The sequence below is a fragment of the Neofelis nebulosa genome, chromosome 7 (assembly GCF_028018385.1).
Source record: "Neofelis nebulosa isolate mNeoNeb1 chromosome 7, mNeoNeb1.pri, whole genome shotgun sequence".
Classification (NCBI taxonomy): Eukaryota; Metazoa; Chordata; class Mammalia; order Carnivora; family Felidae; genus Neofelis; species Neofelis nebulosa.
This window is the reverse complement of record NC_080788.1, coordinates 103613834-103640006: the sequence shown is the minus strand read 5'-3', so window position 1 is coordinate 103640006 and position 26173 is coordinate 103613834. Positions and strand designations below refer to the sequence as shown.

The 26173-nt window shown below is 38.0% G+C and overlaps 1 protein-coding gene and 1 pseudogene across 8 annotated transcripts in view; one reads left to right on the top strand and one right to left on the bottom strand.

Moving 5' to 3' along the window:
- Positions 1-26173, bottom strand: part of FBXO34 (F-box protein 34) — an 89814-nt gene that overhangs the window by 50047 nt on the left and 13594 nt on the right. The window lies entirely within an intron of this gene.
- LOC131517247 (large ribosomal subunit protein eL31-like) lies at positions 11486-12134 on the top strand (annotated as a pseudogene).

Genomic DNA, 26173 nt, shown 5'->3' with positions numbered 1-26173 from the left:
AATATGGCCTGTTTTTAAACACAAAGATGTTTATTATTTCCTTGCATAATCCATAAACTTAAAATATGTGCTGGATACTAGATGCAACGTTATAACTTTCAAAAGGATGCTGTGTAGAAACAACTAAGTGGAAACCTTTAAATATAACACTGCAACTCTACAGAAAACCATGTGTTTCACAAATATTTAATAGAAGTAGAAATTCACTGCAGGCAACAAGTAGCAACATAAAACTTGGTTTGTAGGAGTACTCCACTGTTCTTACACAGGTTTAAAATGTGGCACTTTATCTGTCATTGTGGCTTGTCGATATTTTATTCAATCTACATTAATTACATTACTTCATGCTTTATTAACGGACTTCAAGGCAAAATCGGAAGAAGTATAAAAAAGACATTTAATAAGGCTATGACTTTATAACCACACCAACACGGCCTTACACATACACACAGTACACAGTAGTGTATGAAGTGTAGTAGAGGAAAAATGGGGTCTAAAATTCAGGCCTGGGAGAAATCCTATTCAGTGAAAATTTTTATGAAACATTTTTCATAGGTTGTTTTTAAAACTCATATTTTTGAAACCTTCTTTCCAGATGCAATTCTAATGCATTAATTAGAATTTATATTTTATATCAATTAATAGCTAGTGTGAGAGATGTCTATTGCTCACACTAAACTGAAAGGGGAGTGTCTTCTCAGATGAGCTATTTTTAAAAGAATCCCAAGGATTTAAGCTCTTCTTGGGCACTTCCTCAGATACAGCCTTAGTGTGCCAAGAACCATTCAACATCATTTTTGCCACAAAGAACAAAAACCAAGTAGGTAAAACCCATATTTTGTAATAAACCTCATAAATATATTTTGAAAAGCAAACCAGTCTCACACAGCTCCAAACCTAGAAAGATGATTACAATAAAAATGGGTCGGCCTCTAAATTATTTGCAATTTACAGTGACTTTAGACAAAATAATTTTATCATTATTTAAGAGTGAGGCCATATTTTTCCATTTTCTTAAGTATGTATTTTAATTACAGTTAGTTAACACAATAGTGTTACATTAGTTTTGGTATACAATATAGTAATTCAATAGTTCCATACATCACCCTGTGCTCATCACAACAAGTGCACTCCTTAATTTCTGAGGCCATACATTTAAACTTATCCGGCAATTTAGGGTAAGAATGAGGTAAGAAAGCACTACAAAAAAACAAAACAGAGGTATATCTCATGTTTCAAAATGGCATTCCCAAAAAACTGCCCAAGTCAAATTTTTGAACTAGCTTCTATTTTCCTCTTCATCTCTAAAAACCGAACTATGTAACACTCCCTGCCCCTCTCTGGGTGGGGGGGGTGGGGGGGGGGGAATAAATAATAAAAACATGTACAGTGCTGCAAACCTATTCTAAATTATACAAGTAGTAAATTATTTTTAAAACAAAATAAAATATAAATGAGAAAATTCTGTTTTCTGTATTTGTGACCTACTTAAAGGTCAAAAGAAAACTGAATAGAACATAGAAGACTAATCAACCCTTCATTTCAATCAAACCCCCACACCTCACCCACCCTCACAACTTTGAAGTACAGGAACTCTGCTATTCTCTTGACATTTGTGGAAGCTGCAGTTTGGCATATTTTGTTTGTTGCTTTTGTTTTGCAATTAACTGCTATGGATCAAAGAAAAAAATCATTCAAAAAGAAAATTATTCAAGTTCACAATAAAATAAAGTGGTAGGTGAGTACGGGAAGCCTGAAATATGGAAGAATTCATTGAAAGTTTCCCCCCACTACAAATGACTTAAGATTATGTCTAATTAGTACCCAAACTTACATATTCTGAAAGATATTTTCATGGACAAGAAAGACAGTGATGCTGTTTATAAGACAGGGGCTGGTGCTTCAAGCATTAGAAATAAACTGCTATTCCCAACATAAAAAATACAGCACTCAAGGCTAGCAGGTTTTTTTAAGTTTTTCATGATAGAATGAGGTTACCATCGTAAAAATTAAATTCACAAACATAAACACACACCTAAAGGTAATTTCATCAGAATTGAGACATATACCTCTCTCATATTAAACAATATCATCACTTTAGCAGCAGACAAGTCACTGTAACTAAGCAATAAATCCAAACACTATTCTTTCCCTTGAGAATCAGATTGCTTATTTTTCTGATGTAAAATTCTAATTTGTTTAATATATGCAAATACCTACACATTCTTTATAAATACCCGTTACTGAGGCCTTCTTAAACCCAAATATTAAATGAGGTGATATTTCCCTCCATGATTTAGCTTCATCCTAAAAATTTTCCTCCAGGTTCTGTCTGAAATCTATCAAGATACCTAAATTTGATTATTGTACTAGTATGTGGTACTTCTCACATTAAAATTACTTTATAGCATCAATCCATTAAAAAACAAAAACAAAAAACTGACCCCTAGTCAGGTACAAAATCACTCATTCTCAAAATGTCAATTCTCCTCAAAAGATTAAGCATGCAATTTTACAGAGACAAAGTCTATGTTATTCAGGGAAGTCACAGTAGTTGAATTTCATATACGTCAAAACCCTCATTTCAGATGCCACCTTAACTCCAAATCTAGTATTACAGGAAGGAGAACATCATTTGTTAGGAAAACCTCACAAAATCCTCCTCCTTACTGTGGAAATAACCAGAAAAGAGGTTCTATACCTTCCAACACCTACTGAGGGTGGTATCAGATTCCTGGAAAGTGGCATAAAATTTGTTTATCACAAGGACATACAGAGGTTTAGAAATATGGGACTTGTTCATTGCTTTATTCTTTTAAGAATCAAAGATGGAGAACAGAGTAAAAATTCTAAAAGTCTAAAAGCAAATGCATAAAATACTCAGCTATGAAGTCCAGTTTTGTAATGTTACCAACAAGCAAGTTCTGAGAACTAAGTAAGGCAATTATAATTAACACACTTATTTACCTAAAACCTAATGTTCAGTATTAATTCAGCTCCTGGCAACATTAACAAAATATTTCAGTTCCTAGATTTAAAAGAAAAAACAAAAAACTAGACTGTTTCAAGTTAGGTGTTTAATGCATTTTGATAATAGCTCCTCAAAGTTGGTCTTTCCAAAATCATGAACAATCATCACTGAACACTTAGTATTTCCCAAGCCTTAAATGAGGCCCAAAGGACAAATAAATAAGACAAACACCATCCTAGTCCTCCTATGGTGCTGACATTCTAACAGAGAAGACAGAAAAATAGTTACGTAACGAGTAAGAACTAAAACTAACTATGTAAAACTCTTGGAAGAAACTGGGCAATGAATCTTCTTGAATTAGGCAATGGTTTCTTACATATGACACCAAAAGTACAAGCAACAGAAGAAAAAACAGACTCCACCAAATTTAAAATGTTAAATTTTAACTATCAAGAAAGTGAAAAACACAACCTCCCACAATGGGAGAAAATACTTGCAAATTATGTATCTGATAAGGAATCTGTATCTAGAAGATATAATGAATTCTTGTAACCCAGTAATACAAAGACAACCCAATTAAATACTGGGGAAAGGAAATAAATAATTTCTCCAAAGATATACTACTAATAAACACATGAATAAATGCCCAACATCATTAGCTATCAGGAAAATGCAAATCAAAACCACAATGAGATTACTTCACACACCCCCAGAATGGCAAGAATTGAAAAGTGAAAATAAATGTTAGCAAGGACATGGATAAATTGGAATCTTCACATACTGGTATTAGAAATGTAAAAAGTATACAGCAGCATTGGAAAACAATTTGGCAGTTTTTCAAAAGGTTAAACATAGAGTTACCATACGACCCAGCAATTTCACTCTTAAAGATGTATAAATTCAAGAAATGAAAACATACGTCCACATAAAAACCTGTACATGGATGTTCACAATACCATTATTCCTAACAGCCAGAAAGTGGAAACAACCTAAATGTCCATCAATTGATGAACAAATAAACAAACTGTGTATATCCATACAAGGGAATACTATTCAACCATAAAAAGAAATGACTTACTGGTATGTACTAGAACATAGATGAACCTTGAAAACATTATGCAAAATGAAAGAAAACAAACACAAAAGATCACACACATGGTTCTAGTTATATGAAATGCCCAGAAAAGCAACTCTTGACAGACAGAAAGCAGATTTTCTGGGAGGAGTAGAGGGTATGTGAAACGACCCCTACTGGGTATAGAGACCCTTTCTGCTATCTTCATGATAGCAAGTGGTACTCTTATGACTTGAATCAAATGCTCTAAAATTGATTTTGGTGATGGTTACATAATTCTGTGGATAGCATTGAACTGCACACTTTAAATGAGTTAACCGTGTGGTATATGAATTCTATTTCAATAAAGCTATTACTAAAAACGTAATAATAATGTTTACAAAGTACTGTGAAAAAGTACAGGGTATTAAGGAAACATATAAAAGGAACCTTAACCTAAACTGGGGAATCAGAGGAGGGTTAAATGAAGACCTGGATGCATAAGCATTTTTAAAGCATCCAAGTGCATGGTATGTCTGAATTGAATAGCTACTAGTAGCCAACAGAATTCAAGAATGGATGGACTAGAGTGACAAGGTGGAAGAGATAGTAATAATATAGCTTACATTATTGAACCTTTACCTATATGCCAGGCACCGCTTACAAAGTCTTAAATACTGTATAATTAATCCTAATAGCTCTGAGGTATGGATGGTTATTATCTCCAATTTTACAGTTAAGGAAACTGAGGCATAGTGAAGGAAAGTTAACTTGTCCAAGGTCACAGCAAGTGGTGCTATCATGACTTAAACCAAAACATCCTAGCTACACTTCACAACCCACCTTTCCCTGGAACTGTCTATGGACTACAACAGACATAGCTTTGCATATTCTCTCCGGTAACAGTAACTAGATTATGTTATACATTTATACACAAGTTCTTTTGGTTGAACACAAGATGAAGTACTGGAGTTTAGAAACCATGTTTTATAATACTTATTAACCTTTAAACTCTGGAATCATACTCAGCAAGGCAGGCTGATCACTCACTAGCAGTTCTGAGAATTGACACTTCCTAAAAGACTGTCTCTCAATTAACTTGGGGGGACACTTACTCATTATCGCCATTTTGTTTGTTTGGTACGTGTGTGTGTGTGTGTGTGTGTGTGTGTGTGTGTGTCCTAAACCAACAGAGTGAAATATACTTAGAACTTGTTAGTGTTTGTGTAAGAAAGTGAATCAAGCTTAAGTTTCTAGCATGAAGATCCACATGGATAACAGTGTCTACTATAGAGTCCCAGAAAAGATGGCTGGGAGAAAAATTCTGAGTTCAGTTTTGGACAAATTGAGCTGGAGGAACTGAGAGACATCCAAATCAAAATGAATAACACACAATTAGATCTGTGGACCCGGTCCTCAGAAGAACGGATCGAAGAGGTAAATTTGGAAGTTTTGGCACATAGCATGGTAATTGAAGCCATGATTAAAAAAAAAAAAAAAAAAAAAAAAAAAACAGAAACAAAAACAAAAAAAAACTAAATACCTAAGTAGAAAGCACAGAGAAAAAGTCTTAAGACACTGGTTTTCAAATTTGAGCAAGCATCACAATCACATGGAAGGTTTGTCAAAACATAGACGAATGGGTCCCATCCCCAGAGCTTCTGATTCAGTAGATCTGGGTAGGGCCTGAGGATTTTCACTTCTAACAAGTTTCCAGGTGATGTTGACGCTTCTGGTCTGGGGAACCACACTTGGGAGAACAATGGCCTATAGCAAAGCCCTATAAAACTCTGTTAAAGCAGAGAATAAGGAATTTACAAAGGGGAACAAGACAAGCCTAGGAGTAAGGTAGGAAAAATACTACTGCCAATTAAATTTTTACCAAGCAATCTCCTAACTGATAGTCCACTGGAAACTTAAATTCTACTTGCAACAAGTATTTATTGAGCACTCACCATATGCCAGGCACCTCTGTTCTCTGTAATCTGATCCTATCTTCTCTCTTGGCCTCTGAAATACCACACACTCCTCTGCTGTTCCTGTTTCTTCGTTGAACACCTATGTATCTGTTCTCTTACTCCTCTCCTTCTGTCCACTCAAAACATTTCAAGGTTCCCTAGGATTCTGCATCTTTTCTTCATCATGCAAGCTCTCCCAGAGCAAGTTTACCTAACCCTATAACCCTGAATACCATCCAGCTGCCAATAATTCTCCCATACTTCATCTCTAGAACCCAACTGCCTCTGGGCTTCAGATCCTATTTCCAACTGCCAACCCAACCGGACACTTACACACTAAGCCCCTTTCCATAGTTTCTCTCCAAGAAACTTAACCAGCCACCCAGAGACCCAAGCCAAGTATCTGTGGATCCTCCCCACCCCACCCCCTTTTTTTTTTTGAAGTTTATTTATTTTAGAAATCTCTATACCCAATGTGGGGCTTGAAGTCACAAACCTGAGATCAAGAGTTGCACCCTCTTCCAACCGAGCCAGCCAGGTGTCCCAGGTATCTGTTAATCTTCCTAAAGCAACTGTTCTCAACTTTAGTTGATTAGAACCTCCCTGGAAGTTTTGGGTTTTTTTTTTTTTAAAGAATACCTCACTTGTAGGTCTAATATGACAACAAAAATCTTGCATCCTTAACACATATGCATGTAAAATGCTTAGCAAAAAATGCTGTGAGCACTCAAAACAGGTAAGTTTGCTTTTATTTTTTTTTAATGTTTATTTTGAGAGAGAGAGAGACAACATACATGATCTGGGGAGGAGCAGAGAGACGGAGAGAGGGAGAGAATCCCAAGCAGGCTCCACACTGTCAGCGCAGAGGCCGGCATGGGGCTCAAACACACAAAATGTGAGATCATGACCTGAGCCAAAATCAAGAGTCGGACACTTACCTAACTGAGCCACCTAGCCACCCCAAACAGGTAACTATCTTTATAAACACTTCAAATTTCAGCTCATCTGAGGTCTTTTCTGAATGAATCAACACTTTAAGTTCCTAATAACAAGAAACAAATGAAAATAAGGGCACCTGGGTGGTTGAGTGGGTTGAGCAACCAGCTCCTAATTTCAGCTCAGGTCATGATTTCACAGTCCTTAAACTGAGCCCAGCATCAGGTTCCTCCATGAGCAAGGAGCCTTCTTAGGATTCTCTCTTTCCCCCTCTGCCCCTCTCCAGTTTGTGCGCACTCTCACTCTCCCTGTCTCTAAAGTAAAATGAAAACATCAGGGGCCCCTCAGTGGCTCAGTTGGTTAAGTCCAACTCTTGATTTCAGCTCAGGTCATGATCTTGCGGGTTGGGAGTTTACACCCCATGTCGGGCTCTGCACTGACAGTGTGGAACCTGCTTGGAATTCTCTCTCTCTGCCCCTCCTCCCTCCCAAAATAAATAAACTTAAAAAAAAAATTTTTTTTAATATTTATCCAATGAAAACAAAAAATTGTTTATAAGTCTCTCTAATGTAAATTTATAAAACTTAGGATCAAAGTCATATTCCTACTGTTGCCAAATATCCTTTGGGTATAGATCTTTATAGTGATTCCTAAAGGGAATAGTAAAATTGTTAAATAGGTACATCACTGGAATCATGGTTGAAATTTGGCCAATGGATAAGACAACACAGACCAGTGAGTGAGGTCGGTTGTTCATACAGCCATTCACAGAGACACTGGTGAGCCATAAATGGAAAAAAAGAGACACGAATATATTCAAACAAGCTAATAAAGAGAAGCCCATTATATGACACAGTTTGCAAATGAGACATCCAACTCTGTAGTGATATCAAAAAAAACTTGCACCTCTCCTCTTTAGTGTTATTTTGTATTTTGAGTATTTTCAAAAGAGAATGATGAAGATTTAAAATAGCCGCTATCTTCCAAAGTATAATGCTTTGTGTCTCCTGTCCAATGATGTTAGCAAATCTACTTTTTCTTGACAAGACATGCAGAAATGGGCAAATGCTGAGTTAGTACGTTCATTTAAGGATACAGAATTCTGCCATTTTCACCCCCTGATGGCCAGTTTCTTAAAACCTGAGCACAACATGACAACTAGAAAATAGCCTGGAATAGGTCAGAAAACCAAGGAATAAAAGCTGCCAAAAATTGCAACTAAAATAAAGGACAATGGTTGGTTTTATTTGGTTGGTTGTTTGCTTTAGCTGAACAAATTAATTTGTCTTACAAATGAAATAAGTTACATATTTTAAAAATAAAATGTGTATGCAAATACCACTAGAGTATATAAACATTTATTTATTTTTTTTTAATATTTATTTTTGAGAGAGAGAGAGAGACAGCATGAATGGGGGAATGGCAGCGAGAGAGGGAGACACAGAATTCGAAGCAGGCTCCAGGCTCTGAGCTGTCAGCACAGAGCCCAACGCGGGGCTCAAACTCACCAACCCGTGAGATCATGACCTGAGCCAAAGTCAGATGCTTAACCAAATGAGTCACCCAGGTGCCCCTATAAACACATTTAAAAAACAAAAACAAAAAAACATCCTTTCCGAAACCTGACTGCCTGGTAAGTGGAGAAGGACTTAAAGCTGTTTCCAGAAATGCAATTACTGAAGATAAGCTTTATTTACATTTATGATACAGTCATAAAGGTATTTGGACTGTGGAAAGCAGAGAAAGTTTGAAACCCCCCCCCTTTTCTTTAAAGAATGATACCTGTTATGTATGAAGTAAGCATATTTCCAAATAGGAGGGAAACACAGATACTGATTAGAGCTATGAAAACCTAATAATGTGGGTGAAGAGTAAAGAAAAAAGAAATTTAAAATCTTTTTTCCAGTTTTACTTTTCTAGATTTAGGAAAATCTTTAACTTTTACATTTTAAAAATGAACAAAATGTGTATATAATCTAAAGGTTACCTATTTCCAGTATGACTTTTGAGTCCTTTTTATAACCCATTCTCTAAGGGGTCACACAGCCTGAACCTCTCCAGTGGCAGAAAAGGCATTCCACCAACAAAGCTGTTCAACTTCGGAGACTTTTACCAAAGGAAGGCATAGAGTGCTTTTCCAACCTCAAAATCTAAATGCAAAAGGAAGTTTATTTAATACCATCATAGTATTAGACCCTGGTACATTCAAGGTCACAAGTTCATGAGGGTACATAAAGCACATCTCACGTGGTTTTCGGCAGGTCACCAAGCCAGGTGACAAAACCAAGAACCTTTCTCAGGAGTCCACCTGGATTCCCAGTAGGGAAAGGAACTGTGATAGTTGCAATAGCAACCAAGCAAAAACCTGCTAGTTAATTCACTTGTGAATAAATTTACTATTATACACAGATCTCCTAACAAACTACAGAAATTTAAGAAACTGATCATTGTTCTGCTTTTGTTGTTCTCCTCTGTTACATCCAACGAGTGGTATTCTATCATATCAGAATAACCCAGGCCAATGTGGGTGCCTTCTGCTCCAGGCAATGAATGTACAATGCCCTTGACTATTATACTCCACTCTGCTCCAATGTGCTCAACAGACCCCTCACATAATTTAAAAGAAAAAAAAATACTTCTCACCCACTTGGACACAGAACAAGAGCCTTCCAACAGGTCCAATGAAATAACTCCTTTACATCAGCCCCACAGGACCCATATGAATGACAGTCTTCAAGGGAAACTGAAATTGTCTCTGTCTTTACCACCCTTGTACCCAGACTCTTCTCTAAGGGCACATCTCTTCTCAGGCAGTTACCTGGGCTAGTAAACATGGCTTCCTGCCCGTACACTTAACATCTGCCTAAACCTGCTGGTTCTCAACACCCTTTGCCCTCTTTTACAAATGTGATTATTTTTATTTGGGGGCAGGAAATGGAAGCAAGATGAGGAAGAAGGAAATTAAGGGGATTAAAAAAAAAAGTTCTCGTGGCTTCAAAAATTCCAAAAAATTTATAACTATGGAAATAGATAACAGGATCCAAATTCTTCCCTTCCCAACAGCTCCCCACAGGCTACCACCTATGAAATTGGAAGCTCCAATCCTAATTTAGCTCCATGGGAGGGCCAGGTGGAGGGAGTAACCAGTTATCGAATCCTAATTTGTGATATTTAGTAAAAACAGTAAATTATGATGTCACAGACTATTTAAATATAGTAATTTACACAAAAGACACCCCCCCCCCCAATGGTTAAGCAAAATATCACCTCAATTCCTGCAAAGCCTGGATTCTACTCTAAGAGTAGCCATTTTTTCTTCGCTCTATGACATTGGGTGAGTCACTACTTCTGAGTCTGATACTTCAGAGTTGTGGTGAGGATCAGATCCCTTGGCAGAGTACCCACTCGATAATATAATTAGACAGAATGGTCCTGTCTACTTTGTTCAAAGCAAACCAAAATTAGTGCTCACTCTTATGTAATCATTTTTCAACAACTTGATCAGTTCTTGTAATGGTGTTAAGACATAGGTGGCATTTAACATTTTACTGAAAGAAAGAATAGCCTATGCTTAAAACGCGAGTTCTGTAAAGAGTCCTAGAAATTAACACATATTAAAACATTTTATCGGGGCTCAGTCCGTTAAGCATCTGATTTCGGCTCAGGTCACGATCTCGCTCGCGGTTTGTGAGTTAGAGCCTCGCGTTGGGCTCTGTGCTGACAGCTCAGAGCCTGGAAGCCCGCTTCAGATTCTGTGTCTCCCTCTCTCTCTCTGTGCCCCTTCCCTGCTTGTGCGCTCGCTCTCTCTCGCTCTCTCTCTCAAAAATAATGAGTAAACTTGATTATATAAAAAAAAAATTTATCTATTTATCTAGGTTGTTCTATTGTATCAGAATAACATAGGCCACTGTGGGTACTTTCTACCCCAGTCAATGAATGTACAATGGTCCTTGACTGTTTCTCCTACTCTACTCTGCTCCAGTATGCTCAACATATTTGTTTTCATAGTTTATTCCAGAAAAGAAACATGAAACCATCTTGCTTAAATTAAGGAACATTAGGAGCAAACTTGCCCCAGAATCTCTTTACAAGCTCTGACACTTAGCTTCTTTGCTACTTCTTTTATTCACCAGAAAGAGATATAGATGTAGTTCAAATCACAGGCAAGTCCCTTACACTTTGATGTATGTGCCCAAAGACTAGTTAGATTTAGAAAGGACCTTCCCAAAGAAGGAAAACCAATTTCTTAGCCTTTAATCAATTCTTCTTTAAACCCAGGAAATACCATACAATTTGTTTCCCATAGCTAATAAATAACTTAGCACTACTTTATAATTATTAAGCCTATTCTAGTCAGAGTACTCAGATTAGCTGCTAGCTATGAGAAAAATAACTACTAAAGGGAGTTTCCTTGAGGAGATTCCTCTATCCCTATACTTTCCCCCAAACAAGAGATGACAATCACTTGATGTGAGCAAGGGTGTATAAATTTCTATACTATTCTTGTTTTTTGTTTTGTTTTTTGTTTTGTTTTTGTTTGTTTTTTTGCAACCAGGACCTGGCAGAATGACTACTGCAAAGAAGGGTGGCAAAAAAGAAGGGCTGTTTGGCTATCAACAAGGTAGTAACCAAAGAATACACCATCAACATTCACAAGCACATCCATGGAGTGGGTTTCAAGAAGAGTGCCCCTCGGGTACTCAAAGACATCTGGAAATTTGCCATGAAAGAGATGTGCACATGGACACCAGGTTCAACAAAGCTCTCTGGGCAAAAGGCATACGAAATGTTCCATACCACATATGTGCGCGGTTGACCAGAAAACGTAACAAGGATAAAAATTCACCAAACAAGCTGTATACATTGGTTACCTATGCACCTGTCACCACTCTCCAAAATCTACAGGCAATTAACGTGGGTGAGAACTAAATGCTGTCAAATAAAGGTATAAAACTACAAAATAAATAAATAAATTTAATTTCTATACTATTAGCTAGCCTAACATCATATAAATTTCCTACACAACCAAGCAGGGGCAAGCAGAAGCTAAGTGTACTAGATGGTCCAAATGTCTGATTCTAGCTGATAAAAAGAATTCCAAAAGTCATCTCCATTTGGATGTTCTGTTATTCAAACCTAGAAGCTTAGCTGAAATACTCTTACCAGTAAACTATTTTAAGGCCTCATGAAAGAAACTGTCATTTAAGAAACCAGAAACTGCAAGAAAGAAGAAGAAGAAGAAGAAGAAGAAGAAGAAGAAGAAGAAGAAGAAGAAGAAGAAGAAGAAGAAGAAGGAGGAGGAGGAGGAGGAGGAGGAGGAGGAGGAGGAGGAGGAAGGGGAGGGAGAGGGGAAGGGGAGGGGGAAGAGGAGGAGAGAAATGGTCCTTCATGGTTGTTCTCATTAGACTTTCTGCACTTTTCTCTGCAACCACCTTGTCCTTCCTTGCTGCTGGAGCTATACCTACATCTTTCGGCCAGTCTGTTTGCCTGGTCCCTAGTTCCTTATGGCCACCTCTGCTGCTCTGTCTTCCTAGTGGTCCAATCACTGTTTTTCTTGTACTAGGACTGACCTAATGCCCATCTTCTGCTGTACTATCTGTCAGACAGCAACCACAGAGGTCGGTGGGGAAAGGGGAACAGTGGAACATGGGTTGAGGGGAAAGGGAGAACAGTGGAACACGGGTATGTGTGACATGACTCATCTGTTCTGACCATCTATTCCATAACCTGTTCTAAGACTGTGCACCCTGGCTCACTCTGACAGACCTGTTCTTGGCCCAAACTAACCCTTTAGATTAGGTATGGTTTTCCTGGCCACCAGCCTTTTACCTAAAACTTTCTAATGAAGACAGAAGAATCTCACAATTATGACCATGCTTACAGAAAAGGAAATGAACATTCAAATGTCTCTTCCATACTTGGCACTGTGCTAGGTGCTTTCTCACTCAAGACCCACCAAAGGCCACTGATACAGCCTTCATTTTACATGAGGATACAATGGAATTCCACTACCTATGTATTTCAGAAGATAAAGCTAAGTGTACTAGATACTGCGTAACATAAATAAAATTCTTTTTAATGTTGCCCTGACAGGGCTGCTTTTCATTATGTGAAGAGTAGTCCACTGCAATGCCAAGGAATCTGGCTTACAACTTCTAATTAGCTATCAACTCACTTTACAAATACTGTTTCACTGGAGTGCCCAGATAGCTCAGCCAGTTCAGCGTCTCTGATTTTGGGTCAGGTCATGATCTCATGGTGTGTGGGATCAAGCCCCATGTTGGGCTCTGTGCTGACAGCACAGAGTCTGCTTGGGATTCTCTCTCTCTCCTTCTCTCTCTGCCCCTCCCCCACTCGCTCACACTCTCTCTCAAAATAAATAAAATATGGAGGGGGGATTAAAATATTTTTTTAAAATACTGTTTCACCAAAAAGAAAAGGCCACACCTTAAACGGTAACTGGCATTATATACCTGTATAGCATTTAAATCAATTCTAAAATTTACAAAATAATAACCTTTGTATCTTCAGAATTACAAGAATATTTAGTATGCTCAACAGTGATAGTAACAGTTTACTAGAGAGAACAAGACATAAGAACATGTTATCAACCACAGGGATATAATCATTAAAATCCAGACTTGGAAACTCTAAAGGACCAAAAACCTGGTTTCTTTAATAAAGAAATTACCAGAAGAGGGATAAAAAAGAGGTAGTGAGGGGGAAGCTCTAAACTAAAAAGGATTTAAAAAGTCATTACCAACCAGCTGGAAGTTCGTGACCTTATGTGGATCCTGATTAAAACTAGGACATTGAGCTTTCCAGTGTCAGAGTATGGAGGAGACACTCAGAAAAGGCTCCTTGCAAGGGGAAAGAAAAGAAGGAAGAATAGGTCATTAGCCTTGGACCTCAGGTAGCTGAAGGAGAAAATGCGTTTGCTGTCTACCACATCTTTACATGTCTCAGTGACACATTTGTCCAAGTCACCAATCTGTCAAGGCAACAATCTGCCAGGTGACTGGTGGGATGAAGGTGAGGCTGACCAAGATGCATCCTCTCCCTATGCTGCCTTGTTGACTACCCAGCATGTAGCCCAGAGGGTGCAAGGAGCTGAGCATCACTGTACTCCACATCAAACTCCAGGCCACAAACTCCACAGGAGGAAATAGAACCAAGACCCCTGAACCTAGGCCCAGTCAGTCCTCAGAGCCCTTGCCCACTCAGGAATGAAGATCAGGAGGATTGAGAATGTCACCCCTATCCCCTCCAATAGCACCCACAAGAATAGGGGTCATTGTGGTTGCGGTCTATGAGCAGGATTCCCAAATTATTGTCTTCTGTTAATAAATTGCCTTTGTGTAAGCTTTAAAAAAACTAACATTTGAAAAATAAATAAATATAATAAACTAGGACGTGTGAGACAACTGGAAATTTGAACAATGGATATTTGATGATATCAAGGCTTGGGGGATAAATACATATATATTTTTTTAATATATATATACACATATATTTTAAAGAGTCTTATCCTTTAAAGATACAGTAGACTACAAATGAAATGACATCTGTGATTTGTCTGAAAATAACCCCAGAGGAAGAAAGTGGAAGAACAGATGAAAGAAAATTGAACACTGAATTCATAACTGTCAAAGCTGGGTGGTAGGTACATGGGGGGTTATTACATGGATTTCATCTATTTTTATGTGCTTGAAACTTTCTGTAAATTAAAATCAAAGCACTTGGAAAATACAAATTATTTTCATGTAAATGAAGAAAAACAGGTCCTTTAAAAATGATACCACTACCTGAATATATCTGGGTTTTAGACAACGTAAAGGAATTTGATGATACTAATATGGAGAGTAAAATTCAAAAGCTAGGCAACAGAGCAATCTGTTAATTTTGTTAGGTAAAACAATGGCCCTGTGGTTATGGGGGAGAATGTCCCTTTAAAAAAAATTTTTTTTAACCTTTATTTATTATTGAGAGACAGAGACAGAGCATGAGCATGGACGGGCAGAGAGAGGGGGAGACACAGAATTCAAAGCAGGCTCCAGGCTCTGAGCTGTCAACACAGAGCCCGATGTGGGACTTAAACCCACAAGCTGTGAGATCGTGACCTGAGCTGAAGTTGGACGCTTCACCAACTGAGCCACCTAGGTACCCAAAAATGTCCCTTTAAAAAACACATATTGATACATTCAGCACTAAAATGACACAATGTCTAGAATTTGGTTTAAAAATTGTTTTTAAATGGGGACAAGAATAAACAACTATGGCAAAATGTTGAAACTAACTGATATACAGGGGCTCACTGACTACTTTTGTGTGCATCTGCATTTCAAAAAGTAAATAATAATAACAGGAACAATAATAGATTCCAAGGACTTCCTCCACTATGTGGGAGAGGAAAAAACAAAAACAAAAACAAAAAACAAGATCAATAATTCAAACTAAAACCCCCTAGTTCAAATAAGGGTCAAGTTTGGAGAGGGTAGGGAGATAGGAACAACCACACAAGAGTTTTATATAATTCACCTGAATTTCACAAATAGTCAGAAGAGTGTGGTGAGGAAAGTCTCACAGTGTTCCAACATAATGGGGGCGTACTAGAAGAAAAAAAAAATTCTTTCAAGAACTATTTCCTCCTGCCAGTCCTGCCCTAGACATCGATTTATAAAGACACTTTCAACATTTTCTGAAATCCAAGAAGTAGGACTGTCAGTGTGTTTTGCATGGGAACAAAGCTTCCCTAACATCCTGAGCACATATGATTCTGATTGTACAGAGGTTTCTGGGAATGGAAATAGTATTTTTTCATTCCTAGTTTTCTGGCTGTGCTCCAAGACTACTTTTCTTATCAAGTTATCTTTAGTAAGATCCTTTGGAGGTGGGGGAGGAGAACCTTTCAAAGACTTTTATGAAAACATTTGCACATACACATTTCAGCACTTCAAGTAATGACACCAAATGTTTTTTGAGGTTCTAAAGAGAAAAACACAATCTAAAGTTACCTAATCGTACCAAAATCTCTGCTGTGGGCAATCATCACCATATCTAAATTGCATAATTATTATTGGCAAAGAGAGAAAAAAAATTAACACCTTCTGAGAATTTATCATATGCCAAGTATCTAATATGTATTTTTAACTAAATCCTCATAACAACCCTAATAGGTGAGTATTATTATTATTATCTAAATATTACAGATGAGAAAAGTGGGCAGGCACTGAAAGGCTAAGTAACTTGTTAAGTGACCTAAGTGTAACTCAGTGGCAGAACCAGATTTGAACACGAGCCCTCTGGCTCTTAACGTCTGGGCTGTTCTCTACTATACTACTCTATACCTTAAAACTTTTCACTCTAAAACGCAGGAAAGATGATTATTTGAACACTTCCAGACCCTATATCATTGGCTCTTTTCATAATCCTCATTATCTTTGAAATTTTACAATATTAAAAACATTTAAAACTAGAAGATCCTTCTTTAATGAAATTAAACTGTCTGAAGAGAACAGCAGCTATTAAAGGCATTAGCACCACTGACCAAGAATAATGGGGCCTCCCCAAACTGCTCACCTTAATGCAAAGCTCACCAGTTGACAGACCTTGTCTAGGCAGAGATCCCAATCAATTTTATTTTATTTATTATTATTATTATTATGATTATTATTATTATTATTATTATTTTGAGAGCGTGAGAGAGCACATGCAGGAGAGGAGCAGAGGGAGAAACAGAATCTTAAGTAGGCTCCATGCCCAGTGCAGAGTTCCGGGCTCGATCTCAGACTGTGAGATCATGACCTGAGCCAAAACCAAGAGTCAGACACTTAACCAAATGAGCCACCTAGGCACCCCCAAAATCAATTTTATACGGTTTCATTCTTCCATTTGATTGGTTAAATCAGAATCAAACATCTGTAACTTGAAAGAGACAAGGAAACAAAAGTTAAAGAAATGTGACAAAGGAAGAAAGAGAATTCATAAAACAGAACAGATCTTGTCAAAAGCCTTGTAATTAAGATCCTCAGAAACAGTCGAGATATTGCATCCATAAAGCAAAACACGATGCCGTGAAAAAGTAAAAAAGAATGAGAAAAGACTCTTGGAAATAAAATATCAATCTAAAGAGGCAATATAGAGGAGGTGCCTGGGTGGCTTGGTCAGTTAGGCATCCAATTCTTGGTTTCAGCTCAGGTCACGATCTCAGGATCATGAGACTGAGCCCCATGTTGGGCTCTGCGCTAATAGCACGGAGCCTGCTTGGGATTCTCCCTCTCTCTCTGCCCCTCCCCTGCTCATGCTCTCTCTCTCTCTCTCAAAATAAATAAACTTTAAAATAAATAAATAAAAAGGCAATATAAAGTTTGAAGTTGTGAAGATGAAATCTAGAAAATAGACAAAAACAGAGACAAAAAATTACCAAAGGACCCACAGCATCAGTCCAGGAGATCAGCATTTGATTAGAAGAATTCCAGAAAGAACAGGGAATACAGTCAGTGGTATGTATTATAACAGCACTGGAGAGTGACAGATGGTAAGTACACTGGTGGAGAGCACAGTATAACATATAGAGATGGTGAATCACTATGTTCTACACTTGAAACTAGTAACATTATGTGTCAACTATCCTTCAATAAAAAATTAAACAAAAAAAAAGAATTCCAGAATGAAAAGAAAAAATATTGGAGAAAGTTTCCAAAAAAATATGTTTTCCCCAAAAGATGATTAAGTTAATAGATTTATAGAAGTCTTACAATAGGGCCCACTCAGTGCTCAAATCAATAGAGACCAACATCAAGACATATCATTGGAAAATTTCAGACAAGATCAAAAAGATACTAAAAGCTTTCAGAGAAAAGGCAGCTCATCTACAAAGGAACCAAGAATCAAACTGGCCTAGGAATTCTCATCAATAATGAAGGATACTAATAGTTGAGCAATGCCTTTAAAAATGTGACAGAAAATGATGTTCAAACCTAGAATTCCATTCCCAGCCACACTAACATTCCAGTTTAAGAACAAAATAAAAACCCTTCCAGACACGGAATCACTCAAAATTTACCTCCCACACATCTTACCTTAGTATGTACACTAGCAAAACAAAGCAATAATTCAAGAAAGAGGAATATATGGGAAACAGGAGCATAATGAAGGCAAGTCACAGGATGTCAGTTGGGCAGCAGTTCTAAATAAAGCTCACAGAAGAGCAGGAAGATAGAGGGCATCAAGGAAGCTAACTATGAAAAAGGGAGATACTAGAAATTTGATATTATCTTTAAAAAGTGTAACTTAACTGTTTCATAGGAAGCTATAAAAGCAAAACATGCCCCCCAAAAAAGAATACAAATGAGAATTCTGATATGGGGAGGTAATGGCATCCTGTTTTATCTTTGGAGAATTACCTTCTTCAGACCCCTAACACATGTGTTTCATATAGGGTTGACCCCATACCCATCTCTAAGAGTGTGCATGTGACCAGGCTGTTAACTATACCAGTCTATTCTCTCCACCTTGCCATAACTTGTTTGGAAATAAACACACAGCCTAGAATGGGTGGCGGGGTGGGGGTGGGGGGGGTGGCAGGGTGTGAAGGATCCTGAAAATAAAGCTAAAAGGAGGAAATCGGACTGATAACAGCAAGAGCGCAACTCTTCAAAGCAAGGATTGAGCATGTGGATCCTGTCCTACTCTATCCTCCTCAGACTCTCAGTTCTTCGAACCAATTTTCTTTTCCACTTAAGTTATGGTTGAACTAGTTTTCTAACACTTACAAGGATTCCTATCTTATATACTCCTCTTTCAGAGCAGGAAGTCAAAAGACACCATCTATTGTTAGTGAAATAAAAATAAATACATAGTATTTACCAAGATGACCAGAGAGCTAAAAATAATGGCAGAACTACAGCAGAAAGAAGATGGGGAATGGGGTAGTGGTGTGAAGAAATAATTTGTAATGGGTCTCTAGGTCTTTCAGGCAAGACACTGTCTGCTCTTTGTTCTGGACTGTTATTTTCAAAGATGTTCATACAGCAAATGACCTTGCAAGATAGAAAGTCTTTTCTTCAAGAACAAAAAGCAGACATGCTTACTATCTCCCTCTGGAGCAAAGGCCAGGCACACTTACTGCCCATTATAAAATATTTGAAATCTTGGGGCGCCTGGGTGGCGCAGTCGGTTAAGCGTCCGACTTCAGCCAGGTCACGATCTTGCGGTCCGTGGGTTCGAGCCCCGCGTCAGGCTCTGGGCTGATGGCTCGGAGCCTGGAGCCTGTTTCCGATTCTGTGTCTCCCTCTCTCTCTGCCCCTCCCCCGTTCATGCTCTGTCTCTCTCTGTCCCAAAAATAAATAAAAAACGTTGAAAAAAAAAATAAATAAAATAAAATAAAATATTTGAAATCTCTAAGCTCAGAGTTTTCTCCAGTAACAAAACCTACTATGCAAACAGGTATTATGTGGCCCTGTCACAGGCCCGCAGTGCCCTGTGGGAACTGAGGCTTAGGACACTGACACAAATGAATGCTGCTACTCTGGCTACTGCTACTGCTATGAGTAATAAACTGTACTTTATCTCTAACTGAGCCTTCCACCAGCATCCACAAAACTGGCAGGCTAACTTGTTAGCTTCAAGTAAGGTCAAATCTCAGATCCCTTATAATTCTTGACAGTTGGTAAATAAGAGTTAAACCTTGACTATCAAAGCAGAAAATCAATAGATGATGCTTAAAATTAGGAAACCAAGAAATGAAAGAAGTAAACTAAAAGAATCCACCAGAAACAACTGTTGTGGTTTCCCTGAAAAGGGAACTGAGGTGGGGAGGGGTGGGAAAAGGAACTAGTGCTTTCATCATAAACTCTCCTGAACCATCACATTTTTCCCTCACCATGAACATGCATTTGAGAAAAAACCCTTTGCTGGCTACTTCAAAAGGGGAAAAAGAAGGATTAAGAAAAAGCTTTTTTCAGTATTTCATCCCACTAAAATTAATGGGAGTGTCAAGAAAAGGACCTCATTCAATATGATGTTCTCACCACAGTTCCAGAAACCCAAAAGGGACACAACTCTCACCAATGATCATTTCAGGCCAGAAAAGTCTCAATGTATCTCCAAAATAAGTACCTATGTCTTACTCTGGAGAATTTTTTTTTTCCTTGAGAGAGAGACAGAGACAGAGACAGAGAGAGAAAATGAATGAGTGGGGGAAGGGTAGAGAGGGTAAGAGAGAGAATTCCAGGCAGGCTCCATACTGTCAGCATGGAGCCCGATTCTGGGCTCAAACCCATGAAACATGAGATTGTGACCTGAGCCAAAGTCCAACACTCAACCAACTGAGCCACCCAGGTGCCCCTGGAGAATTTTTTTTAAATAAAATGATTCTACTAGCTATGTACACAATAGTATCCTACAACCCTTCCTATCGTAAGAACATTACTGGGTTCAGCATATAAGTATGTATCCGTAAGCATGATTTCCTGCAAGTATAGGTTCTAATACACTCCCCATAAACCACCATGGTTTTAAAACTTAAATTAAAAATTAATTTATAATACTGGAAATACCCAGGTATGAGGCTCCTTAAGACAGAGCAGAAGTATTTTTACGGCAGGGGAAATAAAACACATCATCTTACAGACAAAAATACACAAACAGCTAATTAAGGTTAAAAAGTAACTCACATTGGGGCGCCTGGGTGGCGCAGTCGGTTAAGCGTCCGACTTCAGCCAGGTCACGATCTCGCGGTCCGTGAGTTCGAGCCCCGCGTCAGGCTCTGGGCTGATGGCTCGGAGCCTGGAGCCTGTTTCCGATTCTGTGTCTCCCTCTCTCTCTGCCCCTCCCCCGTTCATGCTCTGTCTCTCTCTGTCCCAAAAATAAATAAAAAAACGTTGAAAAAAAAATTAAAAAAAAAAAGTAACTCACATTAAAGAATAAGAATTTTCTAATCAAAATCTGAAATTACAAATGATTTTGTGTGGTACACAGGGGATGACTATTTACACTGGTATAATTATATACATATTCTAGGATCTAGAAAAGCTTTTCTCTTAAATCCGGAACAACAAAACCTACCCACTCTCTACCCCTCTATACCTATACTAAACTATACTTTCAATGCAGCCACATTATAATTTTTGCCATCCCACTGTATCTAATTTTTAGGGAAAATAAAGGAAGATCATACAAATTCTGCTCCAGAGATAAACTAAATTGTTCTTGAGCTAAACTAAGCCTAAGTAATAGAAGATCTGGTTAGGAGCTAGCTCTTGTTCTATTTAAAATGTACTTTATTTAAATTGCATTGCTTAACTTTAACATAACATTACTGTTTCAATCGCAGTGGCCTCATTCAATCAACTTAAGTCATGCGAAGCTGGAGCAAATAAAAAGATAAAGGTCTCTGTGACATCAGAGTTCCACTACGTTGTTTCTCATTTCTTTTTCACTTCTAGGTGCTCTTAAGTAGGGAGACATTTTGTGCAGTGAAATTCCTCTATAGGTCACACTGCTCAGAATTAAATTCCAGCTTGTACACACTTACTGGCTAAGCAAACTGCCTGTTTAACCTCTAAGACCTCTTAAGTTTTTTGTGAGAAAAAAGGGACAAGAATACATTCCTTATAGGGTTTTAATAAAGATTAGAAAAGAAAATATACATAAAATGTTTAGTATAGAGCCTAGTCAAAAAGAAGGAAGCTATTGCTATTGTCATTCCTCCCTTTGTGGAAAACCACCTCCAGTAGGAAATAAATGTTCCATCGGCACACAGTGGAACTCACTCAAACCTAGACTCTTTCTCATTAACCAAACCAGCACTGAAGGCTACGACAACTTCACCAAAAAGATGCTAGAGGTTTGAAGCAGATGATGCATTTCAGCAAAGCCAAAACTCAGTCCCTTTTACACCGAGAATATAGTCCTTAAACCTTGCACAGGTTTGCCTTGGTAGCACAATGGCACACAGTGGTCTCCAAAAGCAAAACTATTTAAATAATGAAGACAGTACTTTCAAATATAAATTTTTAACATAAAAATTGGGGTGCCTGGGTGGCTAGCGTCCATTGAGTGTCTGACTCTTGATTTCGGCTAGGTCACGATCTCAGGATGAGATGGAGCCCGACATCAGCCTCTGTGCTGAGCGTGGAGCCTGTTTAAGATTCTCTCTCTCCCTCCCTCTGCACCTCTCCTACTCGTGTGCATACTCTCTCAAATGCTTGCTGAGCATTTATGAGGCATGTAGAACACAGTGGACAAATAGTCAAAGCCCCTAAAGGAACTACCACTGGTGGTGAGACAGTAAATAATAATCATAAGTAAATTATACAGTATATGTTTCAAGGAGGTAGTTGTTATGGGAAAAAAACAGACTAAGATAAGGAAACTTGGAAGTACAGGGAGAGAGAAGCAGTTACCATTTTAAACAGAGTGGTCAGGGGCACCTGGGTAGGTCAGTTGGTTAACTGACCGACTCTTGATTTCGACTCAGGTCACGAACTCATGTTTCTTGAGTTGCAGCCTCGCATCAGGCTCCATGCTGACAGTGTGGAGACTGCTTGGGATTCTCTCTCTCTTCCTCTCTCTCCCCCCATCCTGCTTACACATACACACACACACTCTCTCTCTCAAAACAAACTTCAAAAAAATTAAATTTCAAAAAAAATACTTAACAGTGATCAGTACAGGCTTAAGAAGGTGATATATAAGAGATTCGGAGGAGGTGGGTAGTAAGTTAGGCATGAAGATTTACCTAAGAGAATAGTGTTCTAGGCACAGGGAAAGGCCAATGCAAATCCTAACATAAGCCTACCTGATTAACACCATCACCACTACCTAACCATAAGCAAAAATGTCAGCTATTGCTATTTGGTCCCTCAACAGTATCTCCCTCTCTGCCCAGAAAATCTGTGCTAGCAAAATCAAATGAAAGAAATCAATTTATCTATTCCTGAAATCATTATTACACTGTATGCTATCTTGGATTTAAATTTTAAAAAAGAAATCAATTTATAAATTTTCATTCAACAAATGTTTACTGAACTGAACACCAACTATGTGCTAGGCACTGCTTTCGTGCTAAGGACACAGGAAGGAACATGGCAGGCACCACTTTCTATTCCAAATTATGAAGACCTCAGGAAAGGGCCCGAGGAGGACTACAACTACAAGTATAGGGAATATTTTTGTTTTCCTGTTCTTTGGCTTATCAGAGCTTCATTGCTTAAAACAACAACGACAACAACAACTTGACCTCGAGATAAAATGGGAGGATACCATACTAAATCTTAAAGTCTCTATCTTTAGAGCATAGACATTGGCCCTTTAAGTTTCTTTACCTAAATAGATGATAATTTCAAAAGTACTAACAATGACATTATACTAATAGCTTCTCCCCACTGCCCTTGAAGGACTAACACATTGCTACTGACAGTCTAATCATTTTTCTACCACTTTCCCAAGATTCACTTCAATTCAAAAAAAAAAAAAAAAAAAGATCTACCAAGTGCAAGGTTCAATGGTCTGTGCCATGATAGCTAAGAAAGAGGGCTCTGCTCTCCAAGATATCATCATGTGGTTTGGGAAAACATATGTATACATCCTTTTTTCTAATGTTATTTCCTACTTCAAAAGTAAGTGCAGCTCATAATACCACCTGGTTGTATGGAAAATTACTATGAAATTTTTTCCTGAAGTTCCCACCAAAAGCTTATTTTATCGAGTTAAAAACCTATTTTAAAAATATTATTCTATAAAAAAATTACAAGTTAGTAGAATATATTTATATAATTTATCTGAGCCCACATAGCAAATGGAGAATAAAAGCATAGAAAGTTGGAGCACCTGGGTGGCTCAGGTGGTTAAGCATCCAACTCTTGGTTTTGGCTCAGCATGATCTCACAGTTCCTGAGTTCAAGCCCCATATCTGGCTCTGCGCTGCCAGTGCAGAGCCTGCTTGGGATTCTCTCTACCCCTCCCCCATGCACACATGTGCACACACGTGCATGGCTCTCTCTCTCTTAAAATAAACCACCTTTGGGGAGAAAAAAGAAGCTCAGAAAGTTAAGAGAAACACAAGAAATTTTTATTATAGAAAAGGAACTAAATGGAATAGATTTGTTGATTACTTTCTTTTTCCCCAATTAAGTTAAAGTGTACTTTAAGATTTAAGTTTCTACATGTTAAGGAATGTACAAGAGAAAATAAAAGGAAAAAAAAAAAAAAGCATTTTAACCTTGTGCCCTATTCTACATTTAAGAGAGAAACTCCTGAAAAACACATTACTCACTTGTCTTCCTGTCAGTTTACTGTGAAGTATGTGATACTGGGAGATAGTGCAGTTCAGTTCCAGACCACCGCAATAAAGCAAATGCCAAAATAAAGCAAGTCAAATGAATTTTTTGCTTTTCTAGTGCATATAAAAGTTAAGTTTATGCTATGGTGTAGTCTATTAAGTATGCAAAAGCATTGTACATACCTTAATTTAAAAATACTTTATTTCTAAAAAATGCTAACCATCATCTGAGCTTTCAGCGAGTCTTAATCTTCTTTGCTGGCAGAGGGTCTTAACCTCTACGTTGATGGCTGCTGACTGATCAGGATACTTCTGATCAGGCAATTTCTTAAAATAAGACAACAATGAAGTTTGCCATACTGACTCTTCCTTTTACAAAGGAGCATGCTGCTTGAACTCCTTTACAAATTGGAGTCAATCCTCTCAAAACCTACTGCTGTTTTATCAACTAAGTTTACATAATATTCTAAACCGTTTGTTGTCATTTCAACAATCTTCACATCTTCACCAGAAGTCAATTCCACTCCAAGAAACCACTTTCTTTTCTTATGTATAATAAGTGACTCTTCACCTATTCAAGTTTTATCCTGAGATTGCAGCAGTTCAGTCCCATCTTCGGGCTGTACTTCTAATTCTAGTTCTCTCGCTGTTTCTGCTACCTCTGCAGTTACTTTCTCCACTGAAGTCTTGAACCCTCAAAGTTATCTATGAGGGTTAGAATCAACTTCTTCTAGATTCCTGTTAATGTTGATATCCTGACTTCTTCCCAGGAATCACAAATGTTCTTAATAGCATCTAGAATGGTGGCTTCTTTCCAGAAGGTTTTCAATTTTACTTTGCCCAAATCCATCAGAGGAATCACTATCTATGGCAGCTACAGCCTTACAAAATGGATCTCTTAAATACAAAGACTTGAAAAAAAAACCCATAAATAAATAAAAATAAAGACTTGAAAATAGAAATGGCTCCTTGATCCATGGGCCACAGAATGGATGTTGTATTAGCAGTCATGAAAACATTAATCTCATAGTACATCCCCATCACAGCTGTGAGATTTTAATATCTGAGCAGTAGGTCTCACTCACTAGTAGACTGAAAATATTTGGTAAACCATGTTGTAAACAGATCTGCTATTATCCAGGCTTTTTTGTTCCATGTATAGAGCATAAGACCCAGGATTTTTGGAATGGTAAATGAGCACTGGCTTCTATTTAAAATCATCATTAGAATTAGCCCCTAACAAGAGAGTCAGCCTGTCCTTTGAAGACTTGAAGCCAGGCATGGACTTCTCTTTAGCTATGAAAGTCCTAAAAGGCATCTTCTTCCACTATAAAGCTATTTCATTTATACTGAAAATGTGTTATTGAGTGTAGCCACCTTCATTAATCATCTTACCTCCATGTTCTGGGTAACTTACTACAGCTTCTACATCAGCAGTTGTTGCTTTACTTTACTTCTCACTTTTAGATTATCAAGGTGGCTTTTTAAACCTCACTAACCAACCTCAGCTAGTTTCAAACTTTTCTTCTGCAATTTTGTCACCTCTTTCAGCCTTCAAAGAATTGAAGTGAGGACCTTGCTCTGGATTGGGCTTTGGCTTAAGGGAATGTTGCAGGTGGTTTGATCTGTCCGGACCACTAACTATCTTCATATCAGCTATTATAATAAGGCTGTTTTGCTTTTTCTCACCATTCATATGTTCCCTAGAGTTAACACTTTTAATTTCCTCAAGAACTTTTCCTCTGCATTCAAATCTTGGCTGTGTGGCACAAGAAGCCTAGTTTTCCGTCTGTCTCAGCTCTGGACATTCCTTTTTCACTAAGCTTAATCATTTCTAGCTTTTGATTTAAAAGTGAGAGATGTGCAACTCTTCCTTTCACTCGGAACACTATGAGGTCACTGTAAGGTTATTAACTGGCCTAATTTCAATATTGTGTCTCAGGCAACAGGGAGGCCCGAGGAGAGGGAGA